This window comes from Prinia subflava, chromosome 4 (assembly GCF_021018805.1).
Source record: "Prinia subflava isolate CZ2003 ecotype Zambia chromosome 4, Cam_Psub_1.2, whole genome shotgun sequence".
Classification (NCBI taxonomy): domain Eukaryota; kingdom Metazoa; phylum Chordata; class Aves; order Passeriformes; family Cisticolidae; genus Prinia; species Prinia subflava.
This window is the reverse complement of record NC_086250.1, coordinates 12,404,203-12,428,552: the sequence shown is the minus strand read 5'-3', so window position 1 is coordinate 12,428,552 and position 24,350 is coordinate 12,404,203. Positions and strand designations below refer to the sequence as shown.

Sequence of the window (24,350 nt, the reverse complement as noted above, 5' to 3'; positions counted from 1 at the left end):
AGAAAGCACCACATTAGGGAAGAAGTTGGCAGAGGCACTGAAGTGTCTGAGAGCAGATGGAGTGTTGTCATCAGCTGCAAAATCAATGTAAATACTTCCAGAAAATTACTCTTCCTCTGCTCTTGCCAAACAGAAGGAACAGGAGCCATAAAAACCATTGGCAAATTGTTTTAGCTGCCAGTGAGCACCCTTGCAGTTGGAATTCTCCCTTGCAGCACTGGGCAGCCACTGCTGCAGGAGTGTTGCATTAGTGGTGATGAAATATACTTTGTTTGTTTTGTTTTTGGGTTCCTGCCTGGAGAGTTACAGTTGGAAAATCCCAACAGTTCTGTCGCTGTGCAGTTCTCTTGGGTCATGTCAACAATAAAAATGAGAATTTTGTTACTGATTGTGCTGTGTGGCACAACTCCCCTGCTCTGGGTGGCTCAGCATGGGCTGCAAAGCAGCTATTTCATGTGTGTTAGCATCATGTAAGTGGGACCCAGTCTGTGCTCCCAGATGCACGGTTCTGGGAACCTGTCGTGTTTATAAATGTGTCTGCCTGGCTGCTGCTGAATTGATGGCTCTGGTGCCTGGTTTAGAAGGGACTGGCAACCTCTAAATGAAGATGGGGAGCCACAGGGCAGGGTGAGTTACTGGATCACAAATGTGTGTGGCATTTGTGCCTCTCTTGACCCCTTATTACCCAGGAAAATGAATGTTCAAGTAAAGTGTGGAAGATGGAGAGCGTTGGGTTTTACATTCTGAAATCCCTGTTTGTACTGATCCCAATTCCATTTCCATGGAAACTGGAAGTTTAGTACTCTCACTTGTCAACTTCAGTTTCTGGCTGGCTTTGGGGAAACTAAAATTGTTCACTTACACTAAACCTTCCAGAACTGAGAGTCATGTCAGGATATTAGCACCACATATTTTGTGGGGACTGAGAAATTATAACTATAATTACTTCATGCATTTATTTTCTGAGAGATGCTGAACTTCAGCTGCTTACAGAACAGAAATCTGAATGTTCAGAGCTTGTGCTGTGTTATCTAATTGTGGAATTGTCATGTGTATGATGTCTAAGATCATAGTTTCTGGTGGGGATGGTTTCTTCATGGCTGGTGTGGTTTTGCAGGTGCTGAAGCAAGCCCAATTTATTTAATTAGCTGACTGCAGTAGTGCAGGTGTCCTCCCTTGCTGAGCACACATCATCTGCAGCAGCAACTTTAACCCTAAAGACATCATCAATCCACACTCTTTTAAGCAACCCTGGGGCTCATCATGAAGATTTTCTGAGTTCTGGTGCTGCCCTTGCCAGCAAAACAGAGCTGCCAAGCCAGATCTGCCTGGAGTTTGTGCTGACAGAAGGGCTGTGCCAGGCCTGGGAGGGAAGCAGTGAAGGCTGAACTTTCTGGGAGAAGCCCTGAAGGAGCTGGTGGCTCTTCCTGCCTCCGAGTGGAATGGAATTGCTGAGATTGTGGAGACTCTAAAGAATGTACCACTGTGATGTGGAGCTGAGAGCAGAAACCTGCAGTCCTGTGGTCCATCAGTAAGTGTGGGAAGGTAACTTTTCTGCTCTTGAAGCTTGGCTGGTGAAGTGAAAATCTTGCTGATGATTTAGACATACTTGTATCAGTGTTCCACTTTCATTTAGAGCTGCTCTGGGAGCATTATAATCACTGCAACCTCTGTTTGAAAGCAAGTATTCTTTATGGATTGGCATTTCTGTGTTTCTGTAACTTTAATGTGCAAGAACATGCCATAGTAACAGTATATTGAGTATGAGGGGAAGCAGTGTTGTTAGAGACCTGTAACCTGAAATTCTTTCACTTTTTTCTTGGTGCAGAACAGTAGTGTAAAAGTAGTGCAGCAGTGCCTTTGTGGGCTATTAACTCTGTATGTTTGGGTGCCAATCCTGCATGTAGCTTCACCAGAAGCACTGATTGAAGTTCAGCTTTCATCAGGTGCATTAAACATCAAGTTCTCTTCTCTGGATCTGAAAATATTCAGCTGTCAGTCAGGGCAGGTGACCTTCTTCCCCATAGGTGCTGTGTTCTGTGGGCATAACTGGCTGTCCTGGATGTGTTTGAACAGAAACAATGAAGGAGAGAGCTCCTCTCACTTTTTTTGTGCAGTAATAAGTCAGTTTGAAGGAAGGTAATCTCTTTTTGGTAGGTAAATAGGACTACTTTTAAAACAAAATTTTAAAAAACCCTAAGCTTTCAGCTCTGTAAATAAGTTACAGCAAGGTGCCATTTTGATTTTGAAAAACGAGCAAGGTGGTTTTGAAGCACTGCCTGAGATCTTGGAAGAGATGCCTTCCAAACACTTAAGGAAAAAATTGTTTACAATTAAGAACTTAGATGTAATTTTGTACATTTTAAGGTTCCTCTTATCTGGCAGAAGTATCAGTTTAATCATTAGTGTATTTTTTTCTCTAAAGATTATAAGATGAGAAAGGTAAGTAGTATCAGGAGTGAAAAGGGAGAATCATTTGATTTGCACATACTCTTCTGTCATGAGCTGGAATTTGCTGGAGATCCATCTTTCTGCCTGGAGTTCTTTAATTCCAGGTGCTTTTTTAGGTGCAGTATATGCAGGTGCACTATATAGGCAGGCTTGTTTAAGGGGAGGAACATGCAGCATCATTGCTCTGATGGCTTTGTCTGTCTGCAGGTAGAAGGTTCCAGGTTCATTCTAAAATATGGGCAGCTCTTCCCTGCTTTGATGTCTGGAATTCAATTGGAATTTGCCAGTATAAACCAGGAGCTGGGAGGGAAAGAGACTTGGATTTTTCTTACAGCACATGTACAGGGTTATGAGAGAAACAGCCAGAAATTAACATAATTAAATAATTCTGATGCTTCCTATAAAGCCAAGAAATCTTATTTGTTTGTATTAAGAAATTTGCCTTATGTTTGAAAGGTGTTGCCATAATAATTTGGCAATGGCTTCTGTTCTCTGTTCCAGCAATCAGTAAGTCCAAAAGCTAAAGGCAAGTTCTAAAAAGGTACATGTGCAAGGTAATAAACCTTTACTTAGGGAGAGCATTCCCAAACTACCTGCAGCCAAATGCAGGAACATCAAGTAATCCAATGGAGCTTCTAATCTCCTTTGAAATGTTACTTGAGGAGGTGCTTTAACATGCAGAAATCCTTTTGTTGTGCTGGTGTTTGTGATCTTGTACATTAATTTAAATGGAGAAATATGAAAACCTGAATGAAGCTTCAGCACAGCTTCTCTTCCTGTGCCACGGGTGTTATTTAAAGGATCAACACAGGATATCTGTGTGCCCAGCTGGGCAATTATTCAGCTGCTTGTTTCATGCCTGGTGCTGAGTTCTCCTATAATTACTTGACTTCTCACCACTTACATAGGTCACAGATTTAAAGAAAAAAAAATTAAAAGCCAGTAATAATGGAGAAGATGAGTATTAGTGCATGAAAGCCTTGTGTGATGGAAATGTCATTACTGACTAGCTCAAAATCCTGTGAGATTTTGTTCTTTTCACAAGTGGGAGTTACCTTATGTTGTTCTCATTGAAAATGGTTTTCTGCCATGCTGTTAGAGCATAACAGATTGCTTACCAGGGATTTTGTTCCCTGGGCTCTCTTCAGTGTGTGTAGAAAGCAGAGATGCAAGTAAGCAACTTCAGAAATACAGAAAGGCTGAACTCTTGTCCACCTTCATGTAATATGTGTGGATAATAGACATTAAAATGATCACATATGAACAAATAAATAACAAAATCTGTTTTCTGGTGTTAGTAGTCAGTTGTTGATTGCTGCAAGGAGCCCCTTGTCCCACCCAGAACCTTAGAGCTGAGATTCTCTTTCACGTCATTCTTGGACGCAGTTAACTCTCCAGTAGTCACTCCTTCCATTATGCTCCTTATTTTTAGAAGGCTCAAGGAGTTATGTTGTAATTGAATTACTGTAAAGAATGTTCTGATCCATTATCTAGCACACACTCAGTCCTGGTCAAGTGGCTTTTAATGGCATTAAAAAGTAACCTCATTAGTACTCAGAATATACGTGTTTTCACCAGAATTATTGTTTAAGGATGGAAAAAACCAGCAACATGTCATAGCCTTGTGTTGTAAACAGCTGAAGCACTCAGGATGCTCTGGGTCACAGACATTTGGCCATTCTATCCATAAAACGGGTATGGGCTTGTGCTTGAGTGTAACATAATTTACTTTGTGTGAGGGTTTCATGTACTGTGCTGTGAGCAAAAGCAGACAAAACCACTTCTCCATGCCTCTTGAACCCACAGGGATATTGGTGGGGGCAGATCTGCAGTTATGTTTGCTTCCAGAAGAAGATGATGACTTCTAACTCTTGGCTTGGAGGAGATGAAGAGTTAGATGACACCACCACCTTGGGTGAAAAAACTGGTTTTGCCTTGTGACTTAGCTCTAAATGTTTTATTTCTAGAGTTTATGTAGACCATAAACCATGCTATAAAAATAGCTTTTGGCCTTTCAACTAATATGCATAAGAAATCAATTCTGAAGTCCTTAGAATAGTAATTATGGTTGGTTTATGAGCATATGTCTTCAACTGATGGATTTCCCCTACACCCCTTTATGACAGTGTACACTGAGCATAGTTCCAGGTTTATTTTAGGCAGTATGCATTTAATTAATGTGGTTGGCTGAACAGAATCAAGCTCTGTGCTTCAAATGATTATTCCTTTTGGAGTCTAAACAGCAATCTGAGATATTGTGTCCTACTTTGATTTTAATGTGAAATATTTGTGGAGCTTAGCAGTGGTGTTAAGCTATGGCTTAGTCTGTTGTTTTGCTTCATATGGGGTGTAAAAACCCCATGGGATTTTCCCTTCTGTAGCTGCATTGTAACTTGCCTTTTGGGGCGTTTGGTACCTTTGATTTGGTGCAGCCCTGCTGGTTCTGTACTTGGATGTGCATCTGTTGTAGCTCTGAACTGGATTGCACGTGGGTTACTTCTTCCTGCTGCAAATGGAGATAAAAGATTTGATCTTCCCCTTCCTACAGCAACAACAGCTAAAGTAGTCTGAATGATGGTGAACAGATTTTAAGAAGGAATTGTTCCCTGTGAGGGTGCTGAGGCCCTGGCACAGGGTGCCCAGGGCAGCTGTGGCTGCCCCATCCCTGGCAGTGTCCAAGGCCAGGCTGGATGGGGCTCTGAGCAACCTGGAATAGTGGAATGGGTTGGAACGAGATGATTTTGGGGGTCCCTTCCAACTGAAACCACTCTAATTCTAATTGATGCAGTGTACCACAGGTACTCCTCTCCTGTTTTTCAGGTTTTCTGGTTGGTTTTGGGTGAGACTTTTTTGTAGCTGTGCATTATTGCTGTGACTTTAGAACACCACTGATTCTTCCTTATACTTATGAGGAACTTTCTGAACTCTCCATTCAGTCTAATTCTTTCTTCTTTTGGGATTAAAAAATGCACATGAGAGGTTTATTTTCCAAATACACAGCTTTGTTTTGATGTATGAACTTCCAGTTCTAAATGGTGCAATTATTTGCATGGGGAAGTGGTGGTCTGGGTATGCTTTACTCTTCAGGTTTCCCTGTGGGGCTTCCAGCTACACCTCAGACTTCATCTAGGGCAAAGCTGCTGCTGTGGGCAAGGGCTTTTCTGGGACATAGGGTGCTGCAATGTTCAATATTATTGCATCTAAATTATATTTTTGTTTCAGCTATGCAGTAATATCCAATGTATGAGACACTCTCACACAGTCAAGTGACAGGAGTCTTGCCTTTACTGCATTAGTCAAGTAATGTAAACCAATTTCACTTAATGTTGGGTAGGAAACAAGCTTGAAATGGAATAACTTTTAAGCTGGATTGCTACCAGCTTGCTACACTGGCAGAAATGAAATAATTATTTGTGTGTTAATGGCAAACTGTCAAGAAAATGCTGATTCTGATTTTAATGTGTCTCCAAAACTTATTTATTAAGAATTGCATAACAGCACATTGGGATATTATCATTGTAGCTTTGGAGTCTTCACTCTAAAAACTGATTTTTAATTTTTTAAAATTGGTTTTCTCAAGAATGAAACATAAAGAATATGGGGTTTGTTATATAGTGAGGGTTTTTTTATTGTGAATATGATAGCTTGGTAAAATGTCTTACCTCTGTGCTTTTTTTTTATTATAATGAGTCCTTTTGGAGGTGACTGAACCAATGTTTTTGTCCTGTCTTATATCCATCTAAAAATATTTTGTGTAGCAAAGAAATAATTTCATGGTGATGCCAGGTCCCTTTTAGTAAAATCTAGTAAATTGTTCTCATGTGGGATTCTATGTCCTATGCAAAGTATTGCTTTTCTACATCAAATTATTCTCAAGGGTAAGAAGGACAAAAATTACTGGAATAAATAGCAGAGAAATGTGATTTCTTATTTTCAAATAATAATAAAAAAGAATGTCCTTTCAAAAATGCAACTAAGAAAAATGAACAACAGGAATGTCTGGTTGTATTAATGTTGGTGGAGTTTGATAGTTTTGTTCCTCTGCTACACATCAAATATGAATAACTCTTGTTACTCCTAATCCTCATCACTGTTGGGTATGGCTTTAAAAAATTCAGCTCTCTCCTCTGAAGATTTGGGCTAATTAAACTTTCATTCATCTTCTGAAACAAAAAAAGAGTAGTGTTTCGCTCTGCTCTTGCCTTCTGCAGAGAAGGCACCACGAGCATCAGTGCATCCAGTGCCTGGGAACGTGGCTCTCCTGGGCTGTTGTGCTGAACATCTGGATTTCCAAAGCCTCTCTCCATCACTTGCAAAGGCTGTATAACACTTTTTTTGTCCTGCTGGACTCCTGCTCTGGCCATTAGTGGCTCTCCCATTTTCCTGGTGAATGAATGCCTGAAGAACAGAGTTTCTACCACCAGCACAGCGGGGTGATTAATTCCTGAAGCAGCTCATTCTCCTCGTGCTGTGTCAAATCTTTTCAAGCTTTGGTTCATAGCGTGGCTGTGTTCAGGGGTTTTTTGTGTGTGTGTGGGGGGGTCAGCTATTAGATTTTTCTAGATTTAGGTTTTTCTCTCACTTCTAGCAGGCTGTCACTTGTGTCGGTGCAGGCTTGCTCCTGAAAATGCTGATGGGAGCCAGAGATAAGCAGTGGGTGAGTCACGTTCTGTCGCTGTGTGGCACAGCGGTGAAAGTCTTGTGTTACTTTGTTTCATGCTGGTTTTTCCCCTTGTTTCTCAATGCCTCCTGTGAATGCTTGAAAGATCTGATGGAATGCTTTGCCAACCACATTGTTGTAGTCCTTTTGCCAGAAATACTAACTCTCCTGTGATAATCATGTACATACAGAATTATTTTAAAACTCCTTACTTGGCCTCTACATCTTTTCCTTGGTGCCTCGCAAACCTGGACTAACACAAAGAGCAAGGAGCTACAGTGTTCCTGGAAGAAATTTGGCAAAGGGAAGTAGTACTAACCTAAAACTGGTAGATTTGGGAGCAAAATAGGTCTTTTTGGTGACAAGTTAGAAGTGCTTCTGCCTGGCACTGTTACCCCATTGCTCTGTGTTTTCTTTAGCACAGAGCATCCAGGAGGCAAGTCAAGATTAGGCCCTCATAACCAGTTTGTAGAAGGTTGTTTTGTTTATAGAACTCCAGGAGTTGCCTAATTAGCAATAGTTTCTGTTGGGAACTCTGATATTGGAAATTCAGAGAAGTCTCAACACAGGGAGTTGGTGCTGTGGCAGAGAACCAGTCTACAGTATAGAATTATTTAGCTGTAATCGATCAGGTGAAAAATGAATTATTTTTTGAGCTTCTGTCAGCAAAGAGGATTCTCAATCATTGCAGCTGAATTTAATATTGTGTGCAACTGGTGTATTATGTTATAAAGAGTGCTGTAGGTTGATACTTTTTTATGAAGCTGAATAAAATTTTCATTGCTGTAGATGTCTCTTCCAGCTGAAGAGATTGCCTGAACTCAGATGTTGTCCCATGATTATAGGCAGCAGTGTCTAGTAAAAATGTTTGAATGTGACTTTTAACTCAAAAAATTAAGATGTCATTAATGTACTGAGAAATGGCCTGTTTTCTCACCATAAAGTGGGATTTTCACTTAGTATTTGGCTAATCTTAGAAACTATGTAAACGTCCTTTAAAGCTTTTGATAGCTTTAATGCATAACTATGCTAAGTCAACTGAGTTGGTGTGTTCTTAACATAATACTTAAGGATTATTATTAATAACTGAGTGTTCTTTGTGGGTTTTTTCACAAAGCATTAATTCAAAGGGTAAGCTGTGCAGATTGCACTTGGTGGTGCAAAGAAAGCACACAATAGAAGGAATACAAATGCAAACCTTCTGGTGATATTTGTTGCTGCACGGTGGAATTTTAGGTGCCTGTATGGCATTTCCATGAGGAAATTTTTGCCTGCTTAAGGGCATTATTGAGGCACTTGGAGGTAATTACTAGTTTGTACTGGTTTCTTTGGAGGTGGAATTGTCTTGTGTCCTTGTGGGAATTAGCAAAGGGATGAACAAACCAGGCAAATTCATTGTCTGTATGTGTCTTGAGTAAATACAGAAAACTTAGTGAGGATTTGCTTGTTCAGCTCCCAGCTATCCTGTCATGGGATAAGTACTCCCAAGACCTGAGCTTTTTGTTTCATCACTTGTTATCTTCTTGAGCCTTTCATTAAGTGGTATGAAACATAAAGGAGAGAAATAGATGTTTTCCTTAAATAATTTTCAGAGAGGTGGTGCTGTCCTGTGGGTTTGTGATGGAGTTTGGTCTCCATGCAAGTCTTGTGCTCACAGTTTGATGGTTCCTGTGTCTCAGCTGTCTGGTGTTGTTGTGTACCCACCTGCTGTTTGGATGTAGTAGCAAGAGTATTTTTAAATGAGTTGGAATTAGACTTTTTATGACAACAAGCTGTGCATCTCTTAGCCTCCAAAAGCCGTTTAACATTGTTAGTCTTTGTCATTTTCCAAGAAGGTTAAAACATTCTATTCAGCCTCTTTGTTATATTTGCAGTTTCAAAAGCTGTTTCATTGATTGTGAGTGTTAGTTTCAGGCAGTATTTACACTTTGCTATTGACTGTTTTGTAAGTTGAGTGTGTAGGTGGATTCCATTTGCCCCCAGGGAAGAAGCTATCCTAAGTAAGGCTTTAATTAGCTGTTTCTTGGTTTTCATTGAAATTCTGGAAATTGAAGGTGTGAAAACTCATCAGAATTGGTGTAATTTGGATGGGATCTGAGTCAGTGTTGAGTAAAATCGTCTCAAGCACAGGAGGGACAGGGAGCTGCTGCAGCCAGGCCAGAGCAGGGACACCAAGGGTATCAGAGGGATGGAGCAGCTCTGCTGGGAGGAAAGGCTGAGGGAATTGGGATTGTTCAGCCGGGAGAGGAGAAGGCTTTGGGGTGACCTCAGTGTGGCCTTGCAGTGCCTGAAGGGAGCCCACAGGAAAGATGGAGAGAGGCTTGTGACAAGGGCCTGGAGTGACAGGACAAGGGACAATGGCTCCAAAGTGACAGAAAGCAGGTTCAGATTGGATATCAGGAAGAAATTGTTCCCTGTGAGGGTGCTGAGGCCCTGGCACAGGTTGCCAGAGCAGATGTGGCTGCTCCATCCCTGGCAGTGTCCAAGATGAGGTTGGATGGGGCTTTGAGCAAGCTGGGATAGTGGAAGGTGTCCCTGCCATGGCAGGGGGCTGGGATGGGATGATCTTTAGGGTCCTTTTCATTCCAGGCCATTCTGTGATCTTGTGAATTAGATTTGCAATAGCTTGTAACAAAATGTTTGCAGTTTTGCGAACAACTAGGTTTGGGGATGAGGAGAATTTATAAAATTGTGTCTAGATGTAATTGAAAGAAGAGCTTTGATAAAAACACATGGAAAAAAGTGTCAAAGTCATCAAAAGAGCCAGACTTACTGGTTTGTATCAGCAGGCCAGGCCAGCCTATTTTTTGGCCACTTGGCTTCAGGTCTCCCTTGACTGAGCAGGACTCTGAAAGGTATCAGTACATCTTTACAACATGTTGGTCTCGTGTGTTTGCAGCTCTTTGGCTTTCAACTGCACAAGTTTGGACCTCCCACATGTTGTTACTGTGCATGGGACCTTTTCAAAGGGAATTTGGAGGTTTGCTGGCTGCTGCTCTAAATCAAGAGAGAGACAGTTCCACAGAAGTCTGAAAACAGTGTAACAGACACAATGGGCTTTATTGCTGCTTTTCTCTATCTTGATTCTTTTCCTGTTATTTCTGCTAATGGCAGCAGGATGTCAGTCCTGCTTTTGAACTCTAAAGAAATCTTTCCATTACATCCAGCTTGTGTTGAGCACTTAATTTAGGTAATGAGTCTGACAGTCCTCTAACAAAACCAAGCAAACAAAAAAAGTTAATTAACTGGTTGTTCAACTGTAAGGAAGGGTCTGAATACAAGTGCTGACTTCTGCCTTGGTCTGACTCTGGGGTTAATGTGAATACTTCATTAGTCAGTTAGGAAAACTTAAAAAACAAAGGATTTCCTGCTTGGAAGATCTTGTGAAGAAAAAGCTTTGGTAATATGAAGATTTTCTCTCATTCCACTGTTCCAGTGCTTGGAGAGTCTGGTTATCTGTAATTACAGACTGGTTTGGGTTGGAAGGGGGCTTAAAGATCATCTTGGTCTAAACCCCCTGCCATGGGCAGGGATGCCACTGAGCTTTCCTACATTTATTTTCACTTTGCTTGTACAGCAACCAGCCCATTCTCTTCTTTGTTGTGACCAACCTTTTTGTGGTTACTTTCCTTTTTTTATTTGACCTAGTAGACTTGAGCAGTCATCTGTTCAAGTGGCTTTTCCTTGTCTCCCATCCCATACCTTGCATCTTACCCCAAAAATACACCTTCTTCAGAGAATTCAAGTACTGACTGATAGGAGTCATGTTTGTATAAGAAAACTTGGTTTAAATGTTTACATTAAAATTAGTTCTTTACATTTAGCAACCCCACTGGTTTGAGGGAGGAGGTGGATTTAACAGTGACAGCACCAGCCTGTCTCATAAGCTGAAAGGTAGAATTGGACAGTAAAGTGATGCTTTCTTCTTGGTTATTAGTGACCTTTTAAGTGTTGAGTTGTGTTGCCAATGACAAAAATTAAGTTTTGTGGTAGATGACGCAAGAACTTATGTACCCTTATATGACCAAATAAAAAATAAATTTCAAAGACTTTAATGGCATAAATTGTATTTCCTGGTAGCTGATGATGAGTTGGCCCTTGTATCTCCCAGGTGCTAATTAACTACCAGTAAGTGTCCAACTAGAGAGTGTAATTAGTTCTGAAACTGCTGTGCCTTGATCACTTTCTGCAGGGTTTCTCCTAAGTTAAAGTCTCAAGAGAGACAAATGCTGTGGCTTTACTTCCTGCTGTTTGGGAAGGAGGCAGTGGATTGCAATAGAGAAATTAACTTTTCTCTCTCGCATTTGCCTTACACTTGCACCTGTGCGAGGTCCAAGTGTACTTGGAATTTGTTGCACAGAGGGTTGATTAAATTTCCTTGGACAGAGTGCAGTAAATCCAGCAAAAATCAGCTCTGTGTTTGTCTTCCATTGACTCACGGGTAATTGCAAGGAAAGAAAAAGGATGTTTGGCATCTCTTGACTACATAATGAAGTGAGAGATTAAAGCTCCACATGAAAAGAAATCTGTGGTTATATAATAGCAGTAGCTGCTGTAAGATGTTTATTTCTTTAGTTAGTAACTAAGAAATGATGTGTTATAATCCTGATAATATTTCCTCACACACTCTGGGAGAGGAACACAATGGCACAGGACAGGGATGTTTGGTGAAGGACTGATGGAGGGCACTCATCTTCCCCAAGGACAAATGGTTGTGGAGGAGGCTGGAGATGTGCAAGCTTTCAGGCCTGGCTTTGCTCTCTGCAGGTGCCATCTGTGGCTGGTTTTTCCAGCCATGAAACACATAACAGCTGCACACTTCAGTATTTCACCTCTTATTAGCCAGTGTGGGCTTCCAGTTAAAGACATTTGAAGTTCATTAGATGGAAGCTACTTGCAGACACAAGTTGCCTGGAAGAAATCATTGCTTAACAAACTTACTGTATTATTCTAATACTGAAATTGAGTTACTTTCAGGGTGTTTCAACATAAAGTGGACAACAACATGTAGTTTTCTTGTTTTCCATATTTCACATACATTAATGAAGTTTTTTTCAAGACATCATCTCAAATAAAGATCTCTTAATGCATTGATGATAATATGAAGTCTCTTTGGCCCTTGAGCACTTTAGCTTTGCCTTGTGTACAAAGGCAGAACCAAGAGGTGGGCTTTTGATTGCTCTCATGAGTGCAAGTGGTTTGTCTTGGTGCTGTCCTTTCCTTCTAGATGAGCACTGGCATGGCCAGGGCAGAATTCACTGGCTCCTTTTCTCCTCCCAGCAGTGTAGTTTCATTGGCTCATGCATCTTGCTGGACTCTTTGTGAGCTCCTGGCTCTTACAAATGTGGGTTTGATTCCTGACCCAGTTCACTCAGAACTGAGGGGTGCCATGTGGGCAGGCAGAAATGGAGCCACCAGGAAGAAGGATGCAGTTCAGAGTTCTGCTTTCAAGTGTCAGTGGAGCTGTGTGCTTTGGAAAAGGGGAAAAGATGTTTGTGGAATCAAATGGAAGGCTGCAGCAGTGCACTGCCTGCAAGGTGGCACTCACAAAAGAGAGCACTGCAGGCCTTCAGAACAGGGCTGGGTTTCTCTCACCTGCTAGGTATTGCTGCTGCTGAGAGCTCTGTCATAAGTGCTTTGCTTTGTCCTGTGCAATTCTAAGAAGCCTGGAATCGGGGTTATTAGCACTGGGTTACGACTCCTTGCCAAGAAAAGGGTAATTGAAGTTAACCTTTAAACCTGGAAAATCACTGGTTTGGGTGAGAGCTCTCTTGTATTGAAAGGGTTATTTGGAAATGCAGAGCAATGTTGAATGTTTTGCTGATGTTACAGACGAAACTGATTTGACAGTGGGTATTTTTGCTGGCTTGGGTTAATCCTCAACTGAACCAAATTGAATTTACAAACAGTGACTGTTAAATCCTGATATCTTAATTATTTTATGCTCCTGATGTGGGCTCTGCAAACTAACCTGCCTTGGTGCTCATACAAAACCAGGCTAAATCATCACACAAAGGGATGCTGTGTAAACAACCCAGAGAAGCAGTAAAGAAGGGTTTTTGCTTGCAAAGATAGCAGCAGTCTTTCATTAGTTTCAAAAATAGAACAGGCTCTCAAGAATTGCTTATAAATGATATGATGTGGAAATGGGAATTGTCTGGCAGTGCCTAGAAAGTGGAGCATTGTTTACTCAGGAATTGTGATGTCAACTGTGAGCAAACTGGGGGGGCTGATGGATTCTGGCTGTACTGCACTCACAGGCTGCATGGTGAGCCACTGCTTTGCCACCAGCGTGTCATTCTGCTGGCAGGGACCCCTGCTCAGTGGAAAAGGAATCAGAAAATCTGAATAGCTTGGGTTGGAAGGGACTCCAAAGCTTATCCTGTTCCAAACCCCCTGCCATGGGCAGGGACACCTTCCACTATCCCGGATTTGTCAGAGCCCTATCCAGCCTGGCCTTGGACACTTCCAGGGATGGGGCAGCCACAGCGCCTGTGAAAAGGGAGATTTGGTGGTGTTTTTCATTAATTCTACATGATTTTTAACTACCCAAATGGAAATAAACCAGTATCTTATTCCATTTTTTTTAAAGTTATTGTTAAATAGACTTATCCTCAAGGAAAGAAATTAAGCAAATGCCACATCATTGTACTTCTGTTTTCATGTGATACCCCTTCTATGTTGCCTAAATATCTGGATGACTTGCCCAACTGTATTTTTTCAGAGATGTGCATGCTTAATGACATACATGTTTTAACTTGAATCATTCCTTTAAAATGCCTTCCTGTAGTTCTAACCACTAGGATTAATAACAAGAGCTAACCTCCAATGCAAACAGGTCAGTGGCTATGTGAATAGCCAGGACTAATCCTGATTTCTGCTAAATGCTGCTTGATTGTGTTACTCAGTCTCTTGCTCTTTTTCTTTAAACATGCTTTCTCATACATGCTTTTCTGAGAACCAGTGCAGAATACTTAGTCATGGGTAGGTATGGCAAGAGTTTGCTGTGTTTGAAGAATTAGTAGTCAAGTGTGAAATTGTGCAGGTGAGGCAGGAATGTAAAGTAAGGAGCTGCTCTCTTTAAATCAGAGGTCAGACTTGGGTTGACTGGGAGTGAAAAAGAAGTTTTCAACAACAAAGCAAATTCTTGCCATGACTTTCTCTGTTGTTCTGTTGGCTAATTACCTAATAAAGTGAGCCTGACTGTGTGGAACCACAGGGTGTGGCCAGGGCAGTGTTTTGGGAGGGGATCCTCTGATCAGCAGTTTGTTGGGACCATGGTGCTTCCGGGGCTGCTGAAGGAAGCAGAGGGAAGCATTCCTCCTGTCAGTGAGTGTGACCCCTCAGTGCCTTCGGTGTTGGAAAGAATGAAGTTTTCTTGCTGACAAGAAGAGAAACTCCTGGTTTCTGTGCAATTCCCCTGGTGTTTTCCACGCGCAGCTGCAGGGATGGAGGAGTAGAGTAGGATGTGCAGGTGAGACTGTGGGTGAGCTGTGATGGTTCTCTGCTGTATCAGCACCCCCTTTTCATCCTGGGGAAAGGGTTCCATGGGCTTAGATCACAAGGGTTGCAAACCAGTGTTCATTTGGAGAAAGAGAAAGCGACGTCCTCTGCCTGTGGGTATTCTGCTTTGATGTCCTCTGAGCTCATGTGCTGGGGCTGTGTTGTTTAAACAAAAAGAAAATAAATCACTTCAAGTGTTTTTCTTCTTCTTTCTCATTTCTCAAGAACTGGAATTCTAAAGGCTTAGAAATGTATTAAATGAATGCAAGTCACTTGTTCCTGGAAAGCAAATGCCCTTCATGTACTTGCAAGGAGACAAATGACAGGCAGGACTCTGGAGATGTCAGTCAAGACTTTTCTTTTACATCAAGCTACTTTATAATTTTAATCTCAGTCTTCTTGGTTTATGTGTCAACATGTTTTTTTTGTAGCACTTGCTTTTCAACACCACAGTAGAGCTTCAAGAACTAGGATACAGTGTTGTGAGCAAATAAGGAGTAGTTTAGGGCTGAATTTGAAGATAAGCAGGTTTTTTTCTCTTCCTGAGAAGAGCTAAATAGCAGTAACAAAGAAGCACTTTCTTTTCTGAGAATGGTGTCGCTCCTGCTAACACAGAGTATGGGACTTAATGGTACAGTGAAGGGCTGGACACATCCTCTCTCAGTTCTATTTGAGGTGTTGGGCTGCTCAGGGAAGAGAGACAATAAATGTTTTGGATCTTATGAGTGGCCACCTTCAACAGTCAGGTGAGGATATGAACAAGTGGCTGCAGTCAGTGAAGACATGACGGGATTGATGCTCTTTATAGTCTCCTAGTAATGTGTCTTGCTTCCAGTTTGGGTCAGTTTTGTCCCTGTAGGTAAGAGCAGTGGCCAGAGCAGGGTGATACAGATCCTGTTAATTTGGGAGTGCATGCTGTTTATGAATAGGGTCAGAAGGGGCAGAAGAGCGAGCTGGCAGGAGGGAAAACTGCCTTCTCCTCCCCACTGCTGTGCCCCTAAATTTTCTTGTCACCATTCTGTTTTCACATCTGTGTGAAGACACCGTCCTGCACCTGCAGAGCTTCATACCACAGAAACTGAGACTCCAAGCCAGGATACTGCCTGTACTGACTGACTTGTGACAGGCAAGCTCTCCTCTTGCTAGAAGCCACCCACCAATGCCAGGTTTATTTTTACATAGGTTATTATATAGCTGCTGAAGGATGACTTCTGATTACCAGTGATGAGAAAATAATTGGGACCATCTGCCCCAGATGTGGTAAAAGGCCTCCCTAGCTGGCAGCACCTGGTTCTCCCCACCAGCCTGTCCAAAGCAAACATACCTTTCATCACTACCTCAAGGCATCTAGAGATCTGTCTGTACTTCAGGTGTGATGATGTATCTTTCTAGGCTGTGGCCTCGAGGCTAATAATTCATAGTGGTGTAGGCTCCAAGTAATATCTGCAGTGTTTCAGAGTTGTCATTGCCTTGATAGGAACAGAAGCTAACATCTTGTATCTCCCATTACCCACAAGAACTGACTGAAATGTTCTGACCTTGTTAACATTAGATGTGTCTCCTTGGAGATAACGACTCAAACATTCCGAGCTCTTCTTGCCATATTTTTTTCTTCTTTGTGGTTAATTGTTACTTAATTCAACAAAGACAGAAAGGGATGTAATGTTAAAGATTTTCTGCTTTTAATCAAGAATGCTGCTTTCCTGTATTTTAAGAAAACCACTAACACCACCTCCCCCCCCCACCAAAAAAAAAAATCTACCCCACTCCAAGTTTTGAAAAGTGAACTTGACACCTTTTTAATGCTCTTTCTCTGTAAGGTCTTTGTCAGTGTCATAAACTGCTTTGTGTTTCCTGAACTTCATTTAAACAGAGGGTTGTTTTTGTTCAATGAATTGGGGAACAGTTTTGATCCTCCAGTAAGCTGTGGACCACCTGTGAAGAAAATAAAACATGATTTAAGGTAAAAAGATTTGTTACCATGCCAGTCTTGTTTCTGTTCCATGTGTGTGGAAGGGTCATAGTTGCTTTAGAAGTGTGTGACTGAAAGAGACCACCTAAGTTGGAAATTTAGTGTTCTTCCCAGTACTCCTCCTGCACTGCAGACTATTGACTAATAAGAGTTCAGTCTAAGAAGTTTTGGGAAAAGCCCCCATGAGAACACATTATCAAAAAGGCAGTTTGCAGTTCCAGCACTCCCTCAAATGTATGTTTAGTTTGGTGAAAGGATGAGCCTGATTAAGTTTAGGTTTAGTATTCTTCTCCCCTCTTTCAGAGGAGTGGGAGATCTTTACACCTGTTGGAAAGGGAGTTTCCCACCTACAAGAGGTAGAAATCTTGCTGCTCTCTGTTTCCTCCCTCCCACTGAGTTCCCTGCATGTGCAGTGTGTGTTTCCTCCTGATCTGAGATTCACATCGTCACCAGCACCATTTTACCACTGTGGAGGTGCCAAAACAGATTGATTGTGTAGCAGGTTGGTCATCTTGGTTCACCTTGGAAAGAAACCTGTCCTCTGGGGAAGTCCTTTTTTGTGACATCTCTTAAAATAAGCTCTTCCTTTGAGCTATTTTTGGCATTTGCATGTGTGCATCGCCTCAGAGCCTTATGGGAATAAGCTTTTAATGCCTCTCTTATTTTACCTACTTCTGTTAATTGGGTTTTTTTTGTAACTTTTGGGTTTTTGAGACAGTATGCCAGCGAACCTAGGCAGCAATTTATGCTGTATGCTTGCTAAGATTCAATTAGGCTGGACTCTTTTCTTGTTGGTTTGACTGACTTCTCTCTATTCCTGTATCTCTGCACTTTATGCGAGGATCTCCTTCTACAAGTATGAACTGGAACTGGGGCTGCAGTGTGAGAACAAAGACCACTTTAGTATTTTCCCTGGGACTTTCATAAAATAAAATACATAAAACATCTCCATTAAAATGTCTAGATTGATGAAGGGAAGGGGGGAAAAAAGCGCCTTTTCCTCCAGCAGTGGCTTGATTAATGGATTTATTGTTCGTACGGATTTTGTCAGGAAGCCATATGGCTTGAGGAAAACAAAGAGGAAGTGGCTGATGTTGGGAATCTGATTTAATAGGGGTCCCTGAGGACAGAATGTAGCTCTTATCCTTACTTCTTCCCACTCAGATTGCAGAGTGGTCTGAGAAGAGCTTTGGGGTTTCGGTAGAGCTGCAGATAATGCCGCTCTGTTGGAGGGAAGTGTTGGTCCCTGTGGCTGGATCAGCACCACGGCCACTCCATCCCCGGGCTCAGAATCCACTCTTCTTTGGCTCTTGTATAAAGTGTTCTGGGGTAATTAACAAACAGCAGTAATTGAAATGATTACTATTTGTCTACTGGCAGTTGATCAGCTTGCAGTAGATGAAGGCAACTTCTAGCATCTCAAAGCTGAGTTTTGTAATTCAGGGTGAGATAATTATTTCTCTCTTCTTTATCTCTCCCTCCTCTAGCAAAATGCAAGCATCTGTGCCTCTGGATTAACTAATTCACCATCTGTATCCTAAAACCAGATTTATTTTCCTAATCTAACATGTGTAAGTGGGGATTGGTAAGGAACTGGGGCTCAAGTGATTTACCCTGATATGATGGGTTAGATGAATGTTCTGCATTTTCTATGACTGACCCTACTTAGAACTACGTGGTGAATAGACCTGAGTAGAGAACTTAAAGGAATGTTCTCTAATGGAACTGCAATCAGATACATTAAGGAGATTTAACAAGCATCTCTTCCTTCTGTTAAATTACAGCTTCTCAACTGAGAGACATAAACTCACCAAAAATTATTCTGTTCATTTCAGAGCTAGGGTAAAAGGCTCATGTGAACTGCTAGTAAATGTGAGTGGGTCTGCAGAGTGGAAAGCACAAAACATCACAAAAACATATTCTGGCAACCCAGGAATTTAATTAATATAGGTTTGTGAATGAAAGCTGCATATTCAGTCAGTCATGGTGGAAATTATTTGATATGTGCCTGAGACTTTTGGAGCTCCTGAATGTCCTATTGTGGAGTTCAGGCTATAATGAGAGAAGCAATTAGTCCTGTAGGGCTTTGATGCATCGTGTGCATGGTCTAGTATTTTATAGATTTCCCTTCTTTCCGGATCTTTAAGAGATTTTTGTTGTTTTCTAAACTCTTATGATGTTCTTATGCTGGAGTTGGTACTTATTACATCATTCTATCGGAAAGATATTAGGAGACAAACATTTGTGTGGACAAAATTCAGTGTCTGACAACAGTGGTAGAGGAGATGCTGAAATACCAGTGGAAAGTTTTTCTGATTTAGAACTCTTCTTCCATGCTACACTCTATAATGTTCCCATGTAGAGTTACACATAATAGATATGTTCCTTTAAAATATTATTGAGAAAATCTTCGGTCATGAAGGCTTAAAAATAACTACATCTCACATGTTCTCCTTGGCTGTGCCATAATATTAGGCAATGTCTGTCACAGTGATGTTGTTAAACATTGTTGTAGTAAGCATCCCTTCCAAGCTGATTATTAGTCTTAATCAGCAGTTTGGGATTTGTTACCTTTTGCCCAGTTTGTTTGGCTGTTTGTGCATGCATTGCACGTGAGTCACTGCTGTGAGGGAGTCAGGGTGTGCAGCTCCAGAGCACTTGCAGGGTTATACATCTGGAAGCGCTCCAGTCTGAGGATTATTTTCCTTAAAAAGAAAATTGGGAAAGAAGATTATTTCACAATCTCCTATATTTACAATTTACCAGTGGTAGATGCTCGTGACTACCTAATACAATGCTAAGGGTTCTGGTGGGGTTTTTTTTCCCTAATGTTCTGGAAAGTTGTTGAAATGTTGTTTACCACACAGTTATTTATAGTAGGAACATGTCACACCAGGTATAAGAAGTAGCAAATTTAGAACAGTATTCCACATTTCTTTTAAACTAACTTTTCAAAAATAAAATACTGCCTTGTGTGTACCTGACTGTTGTAGATTTGTAGGTGCCAGGAGAACACTGTGTTTTTCCAAAATACTGAAGGAGGGAGAATAGAACTTCATCCTCGAGAAGGTTGTTTTCACTAATGTATAACAATATTTCTCTTTTTTTTCCTTCTAGGAACTGCCCTCCTCAGCAGAGTGGACACTCATGCCTGGAGTAGCAGATCGTGCATAAGCAACATCTCTGTCTTCATCTGCAAGTAAGAATTTAGCACCAGAACCCTCCAAGAAAGAGTTTCCCTGCTCCCTTTGGAAGGTACTTGCATATAAAGCATTCTGAAAACTCTAAAACTTAAAGAATCTGAGAATGGCTTCTTGTCTGGCTTGTCACCATTTGCAGGCCTTGTTTAAAGCTGATTTGCCTTTTGTGCACACATCAGCTTCTCAGTGATACACTTCCATAGCAGTCACACCACCTTTTTCATTTCTGTGTGTATATTGCCATTTGACCACTCCTTCTATTCCAGTTGCAGTATTTATAGCAGGACTGTTGATCACTGAAGCATCTGAGGGACTAAATAAATAGAGCTAAATAAATTAAAATTCTTTGTTTATTTGCCACAATGACAGCTTGTCTCATGCTCTGTGTATCAGAGGTACAGATAAGGATAAAGGTACAACAGCTTTTATCTTACTACAGGAAAAGCTGAACCAAAGCAGCCTTGTATGGATACTTCCATTATCCTTCACATACTGTAGAACTAGTAGAAATATCAATGCACACATATAAAATGCACTCTGTGGTGAAGAGGAGCTTTGCTGAAGGGTGGTTCATGTGTGTGGATCCATCTGTACAGCACCCAGAATGCTGTGTTGGCTGGACTCTAGCTTCACACTTGTCTTAAGTTGCCTCATACTTGAGAGGTGTTTTGGCTTATTCATTAAAACACTTTCAGCCCCACATTCCAGGCACTTTGTGTCTCTTTAATGCACATCAGTGGATTGTTTCTAAAGCAAACATTTCCAGAGAGTTAATTGCTGCCTTCAGCCAACAACATCATCTTGTGAAGGGGTGTGATGGTTTCTGTGGGGGGTGGTGCCAGCCATGGGACAGTCCTGCTGACTGAACCAGCACACGGAATTTAGACAGACACCAGCCTCTTGTTTTTCCCAGGTGACACTTAGCCAGAGCACATATACATATGTATGTTAACCTGGAACTCCAGGAAGCTTGGAATGTAGTGGTGTTGAGCCAGGTTCTCTTCTGCCAAGTTAAAATATTTAAGGATTTGTTGACTCTATTTTGAATAAATTCCTTTCAGTGGAGCGAGTCTGTGGCTGGCTGCCAGGTGACTGCAGTGTCACTCCTTTATGTGTCACTTTGAAACAAGTCATGTGAGTTACTGTCTCTGAATGATTTTATTGTGTGAGAGCACAAGGTATTTGCCTGCTGGAAGTTCACCAGGATGGTGCCCATCCTCACACCACTAATGTATTTTGTTATGTGACTTCATTTTGCCGTCTGTTTTTGGGGCACACACAAAACAGGGTCAGCTTGTAGTATGGGTTCTAATAAAGCTTTTTTTCCCCCAGCTGAAATCATGGAGCAATAATAGATTTTGTACTTTTAAGAAAAAAAAATCAATTGACTTTTATTCAGTGTTAATCAATAAATAAAATAATGAAGAGAAGAAGCAGAACTTACTTACTCGGGCAGCACAAGTGGACATCAAGTCAGAGGAGTAACTTTGGGAAATATTTTTCTTTCAATACTTAAACTTTAAATATGAAAAGTGGACAAAAATAGACAACTTTTTCTTTGAAGCTCAGAGTAGGTCTAATGATGCTTTAAATTGAATTAACTCACACGAAGTCTAAAATACAGTTGACAGAAACATTGTTTTGAGACCCACTTCAGAAGCTTTCACTCACAGAATGCTACGTCATGTTTTTCTGCATAGTTGCATTTTGCATATTGCATTTTCTGGGATGTTTGATAAGCAATAAAACCAGACTTTGTTGGTTTGTGAGCACTGAGACCTAATTTGTATCCTCCAGCTGTTTTGTGGCCTGTGTTTGTCATGATTTAGATATCTTTGACCTACCTGAGCTGGGCAGATACTTCTGGTGACTGGGCTAAAAAACCCCGTGTGCTCCCTTCCAGAACCATGGAAGCAGAGTGCAATTCCTTTTCCATCTGAGTGCCCCAGGTCATGAATCAGAAAATACTCCATTCATTGAGCTCATGATTTTCTGCCCTTCACCTTTGATGGATATCCACTGAAAGGCAGTAATAGGTGGGAGAAGTTCCTGGGTGCTCTGAGAGGATCTCTGGCTCGGGGAGACTTTTGCTCTGATGTGCTGGCGAGTTCTGGTTGAGGTGAGGAATTCTCTCCAGGGAAAAGTGCTGCCTCTCAGGTTCTCATTGCTTCTCCTGACCGTCTCATCTTTGCTGGGTGCACACCTTTCTCCTGCTGCCTCGGCACTGAGTCACTACAGGAGAAAAACAAGATCCCTTGACAGTGGTATTGCTAGGATCCTTGAGTTTTGCTGCCTTCTCTTTGCATTACAAGAGATACTTTTCATCTCTAGTCTCTCTTCCCCACTCCAGAGCTGCACACTGCACAAAGTGTCTCTTGTTTGCTCGCTGTCTGTGTTGCACTTGTTCAGACTGGTGGGGTAGCAGAGCTGAAACTGAAGATACCGTGGCATGTGCAGTCCATTTCTTTCTTCTTCCTCACTTGGTCACATTTTTATTACATGCAGCTTCTTGCTTTCTCATTTAAGGCTTCTTTTCCTTTACTTTATAGTCCTGTGTAAATCTGCCCTTACTTTAAACTTGTATCTTATATCCACATCTGAATGGTTTCTTTGCATTTGGAGCAGCAGTACTTCAAGTATTTGAAATGCATTTCAAGTTGAATACTTCGAAAGTGTTTCTGAAGAAATGTGATCTGATAGTTGGGGAAAAAAATTCCAGTGTTTTTTTAGATTTGGGATTCATTTTGTACTTGCCAGCTGAGGGCAAACTGAAAATGGAATGTAAGTGGAGACAGAATGTCTGGAAAGGACCGAAGTATTGATAATAAATGGCAGGGGGGATGGTGTGTGGAAATGCCACTTACATGAAGAGACAGTAGTCCCTGGCTTTTCTGCTTGGAAAATATTTGATTCTTGAGATGTGGGTTGCTGCATCCAAGCCCTGGGTGTTGCAGGCAAACCATTTCCTCCTTTTTTTCATTAATTTATCAAGCTTTGGCAAGATTTGCATCCTCTCACTCGCTGTAGAACAGTGGAAAAAACAGTTATGCAATTCCTGTGGACTCTAAAGTTCAAATTAGTTACTTTGGGTTTTATTAATTTATCAAGCACTAGGGTATTCTGCAATATTCTAATCTTCATAGTAGCAAAATGTGGAAGACCTCACCTCATGGGTGTTTAATGATTCACTGTCATTAAACATTTGAGAGGAAAAATGTGCTTATTACCCAACTCAAAAGTTTTCCCACTTTATTTACTGCTGTGTAAACATCAAACTGTAGTTTTTCCCAGTCTGCAACTGCAAAGATAGTATTGTTTTATGCACTAATTGCAATGCACATTAGTCATTTCTCTCTCTGGCAGGAAAGAAAGTCAGCTTTTTGGAGGCATGTCATTTTGATACAATCTCTTCTCTTTGTTCCATGTAGGTCTGGCAGTTCTGCATACTGCTTCCTACAAAGGATAGTTGCACAATGTTTAAAAATGAGAATTTCTGGGCTTTAAAGAAATAAAGTTTTACGTTTTGCATTGTAGTTCTTAAAGAAACATGTTTCAGTATTTGATACCTTGAAGTGAGGAAGAAAAAAAGCAGCTAAATGAAGTCCAATGTATCTCCTTTGTTAAACTGCAAAAATCTTACAAATACCTGCAAGTTAATATTCAGGTCATTCATAACTAAATAGGAAAAGAAATGTGAATGCCTGGCTTACCTCACTCTGTCAGCCTGGCTTTGTACTTTTATAAATAAGAATTTTATAAAGAATAACTTAAGATTTCTTTCATGTAACCTTTATGAGGTCTGAGGAGACTCATGTAGTAGAATTTTAATTTAAATTTTATATTTTGGATGCTTTTATAATGTAAAACATATGATTAATGCTTTAAATTTTGCACAGTTGTAGGTGTTTATTTGTATACTATCTTATGATTAGTACAAACATTTTGTGGGCACTTCCCCTTGAATAATTTCCAGGGTTTAGATTGCTTGCTAGGTAATTGTGCCTAATAAGCCATTTTGGCCTCCTGATGTTACCTGGTATTTTACACTTCCATAGCTGCATATCAGTAAAGATTAGAACTCCAAGCAACCACTTTTTATTTAAAAGAAAACTGGCCAGGCTCTTTTTGTTCAGCTCCCTCACACAGTTCTAAATCCTTAACCCTGTCTGTTAACTTACCCAGTGCTGCCAGTGGCTCTCTAGACTGCACAGCCTCTCCTCTCTTTCTGTGGAGAAACAGAATCCACAAATGCTGGGTGGTTTTTAAGAAAGACCAGGGGAAATTAAAAATGTCCTAGTCAGATCTCTTGGTTTTGTGGTGGTTTTTTTGGGGGGGGGTTGTTTGTTTGATTGTTTGTTTGTTTTTTCCTCTGCTTCCAAAGAGAAATGCAAGTTGGACTTTGTCCTTCATTGTGTGATGATAACCCGGAGAGTTCATCACAGCAGTTCGGTGCTGAGATGCTGTTTTGTTTAACTTGGGCTCTATGCCAGCAGGGCTTCAGGAAGAATTTCATAATGGAAACAGTGGTCAGGCATTGGAAGGGGCTGCCCAGGGAGGTGGAGTC

At 41.1% G+C, this 24,350-nt stretch overlaps 1 protein-coding gene across 2 annotated transcripts in view; it reads left to right on the top strand.

The window, feature by feature from the left end:
• Positions 1-24,350, top strand: part of RASSF8 (Ras association domain family member 8) — a 74,812-nt gene that overhangs the window by 16,982 nt on the left and 33,480 nt on the right. Inside the window, exon 2 of one of the 2 annotated variants that reach the window (XM_063395509.1) lies at positions 19,704-19,785. The gene's annotated coding sequence lies outside the window, so the exon portion shown is untranslated. Of the gene's footprint in view, positions 1-19,703; positions 19,842-24,350 lie in introns of both variants that reach the window. The other variant, XM_063395508.1, reaches the window with a different exon arrangement.